Source organism: Chamaea fasciata, unplaced genomic scaffold, assembly GCF_029207755.1.
Source record: "Chamaea fasciata isolate MVZ Bird 193981 ecotype frontalis unplaced genomic scaffold, bChaFas1.0.hap1 SCAF_75, whole genome shotgun sequence".
NCBI classification, from domain to species: Eukaryota; Metazoa; Chordata; class Aves; order Passeriformes; family Sylviidae; genus Chamaea; species Chamaea fasciata.
Genome location: NW_027094160.1, coordinates 387,501 through 390,000, shown reverse-complemented (window position 1 = coordinate 390,000; position 2,500 = coordinate 387,501). Strand labels below are relative to the sequence as shown.

At 80.4% G+C, this 2,500-nt stretch overlaps 1 non-coding gene across 1 annotated transcript; it reads right to left on the bottom strand.

Annotated features, from left to right (window-relative positions):
* Nucleotides 1-543: 543 nt before the first annotated feature.
* On the bottom strand, nucleotides 544-696 carry LOC136304369 (5.8S ribosomal RNA). The gene has a single exon (XR_010724519.1). It is a non-coding gene; the product is annotated as a 5.8S ribosomal RNA (ribosomal RNA).
* Nucleotides 697-2,500: the final 1,804 nt, after the last annotated feature.

Here is a 2,500-nt window from a genome sequence, read left to right as displayed (position 1 = left end):
CCCCGTCCCCGGCGCTCGCGCCCCGCGCGCGCGCGGCAGCACGGCACGGTACCCTCGCGGTACCCACCCGCAGACAGCCGCCCGCACGGGGGGGAGCCCGGGGGCGAGGCCCGCGCCTCGCCTCCCCCTTCCGAGCCCTCTCTCTCGCGCCTCCTCGGCGGCGCTCGCGACGCCGTCGCTCGCTCTCTCCCCGGCCGCCGCGCCGCGCGGCGCGGCGCCGGCGAGGACGAGCTCCGCCCCAGCGGCTCGCTCCGGGAGCGGGGAGCTACGGAGCGCTCCCCGAGTCTGCACTTAGGGGGACGAAGGCCCTGCGCGGTGCCGACGACCGCGACGACGACGGCCCGCCGGGCCGCGTGGGACGAGGACGGCGGCCGCCGAGGAAAAAGCGCTTCCCTCGCCGACGCGCCCGCCTCCCTTCCCTCCGGGCACCGGCCGGCCGCCGCCGCCGCCGCCGCCGCCGGCCGCCGCGGACGACGGGCCTGCGAGGCGACCCCAGCCGCGCCGCCGGGGTGAGCCCCCCCGGGACGGCGATTGATCGTCAAGCGACGCTCAGACAGGCGTAGCCCCGGGAGGAACCCGGGGCCGCAAGTGCGTTCGAAGTGTCGATGATCAATGTGTCCTGCAATTCACATTAATTCTCGCAGCTAGCTGCGTTCTTCATCGACGCACGAGCCGAGTGATCCACCGCTAAGAGTTGTCTGGCTTTCGGCACCGACCCCGCGCGCGCGGAGGGGCCGGGACCGCTCGCGTGAAGCGGCCCCCTTTTTCGCTTGCGGCGAGGACGCCGTGGCGGCGCGCCTCGCTCCGAACCGTACCGGCACACGTGAACGGAGGAAAAGGAGGAGGAGGGGGGGGGAAACGCCCCCCCCGCACGAAACGGTCCGAAGGCCGGCCGGCCGAAAGGCGGGGAGGCCCGCGCCCCCGACCGCCTCCCCCCGCGAGGGGAGACGCCGCCTACGCGCGAGGACCTTCGGAGGCGGCCCAGGCGCCCGGGCTCGGCCCGGTCTCCGCACGGAGGGCGCGCCGCGCGGCGCGCGCCGGACCGCGGGGGCGCGGCGCCCCGCCCGGCCACTTTCACGGGACGACGCGCTCACCTGAGCCGGGGGCGCGGCCGTCGGCCCCCGCTCGCGCTTTTTCCCTTTTCCCCTCGACCGCTCCGCGGACTCGCGCCGCGCCGCCGCCCCGGAGACGCGGCCGACCCGCTCTCCCCAGCGGCCTTACGACGCCCGAGAACGACGCGCGGCGACCGCCGCCTCGCCGACGCGCCCCCGGCGGGACCGCTCCCGCCGCGAGGCCGGCGCCTCTGCCGGCCGCGCTCCGCCGCCGGCGCCGGCGCCGGAGGCGAGGCGCCGCCGCGTCCCGAGCCGGCACCGCGGGCGCCCGGGGCCTGCCGGGCGGCAGACCCGCCGCCTCTGCGGCCGCACTCCCGGGACCGCCCCCCGCCTCTTCGCGCCGCCGGGAACCCCCTGTTCCGCGGGGCACGCGCCCGGCGGAAGGCGTGACGGGGCCGAGCCCGGGGGGGCAACGCCCGCCCTCCTCGCTTCCGCTCAGAGAACGGGCGGGTGCGCGCCCCCGCGGCCGCCCGCACCGCCTTCCGTTCGGCCCGCGCGCGGCCCGGGAAAGGGCGACGGGGAAGCGACGGGCGGGGCCCGGGCCGGGACCGCCGCAGGCGACGGCGGGCGCCTTGCGGCCGACCGTCCCCCCGGAGGGGGGACACCCGCCGAGCGGCGACGCCGCCGCTCGGCCGCGGGGTCGCCGTGCACTCGTCGGCGTCCGGCCACGGAGGGACCGGGCAGAGCGCTCGCCCGGGCGGGCCAGCGGCCGAGCCAAGGACGGCCGGCGGGCGGCGCCGCCGGCGCCTTCCGGGAGAAGGAAGGCCGTCGAGGGGAGAGGCGCCGCCGCGCCCGAAGCGGCGCCGCGACGCGACGCCGCCGCGGCGGCGGCCGAGGAAAGGGAGCGCGGCGGGCTCCGGCGGCCCAAACCCCGCAGCTGAGGCAAGGCGGAGGGCACGCGCCCTCCGCCGGCAGTCGCGCCCGCATTCGAGGCGGGGGGGCGGGGTCCGGCCCCGCGGCCGACCCGGCCACGCGCCGCGGCCTCTCCGCCGAGGCCGGGCCGCGGAGAGGGGGGGGCAGGGCGCCCCTCCCCGGCGCGGCGCGGGTTGGCCCCGCGCGCGCGGCGGGACGACGGCGGCAACGACGACGACGACGACCAGGAGGCGCGGCCGGTCGCAACGGAACGCGCCGCCGCAGGGGATCGGCGGGAGTGGCTCCCCACCCCTTCGAGGGCGCCCGCGCCACCGCCCGGCACACCTGCCGCCGCCGCCGCCGCCGTCGCCACCGCCGCCGCCGCCGGCGGCGGGCCCGCGCCGAACCGCCCGAGTCTTTGAACCTCCGCCCGGGCTCGGCGGCCTTTCGGCCCCCCCGGCTTCCTTCGGCGTTTGGCGACGCCGAGGCGAGGAGACCGGCGGACCGCCGAGACGCGGAGCGCTAGGTACCTGGCC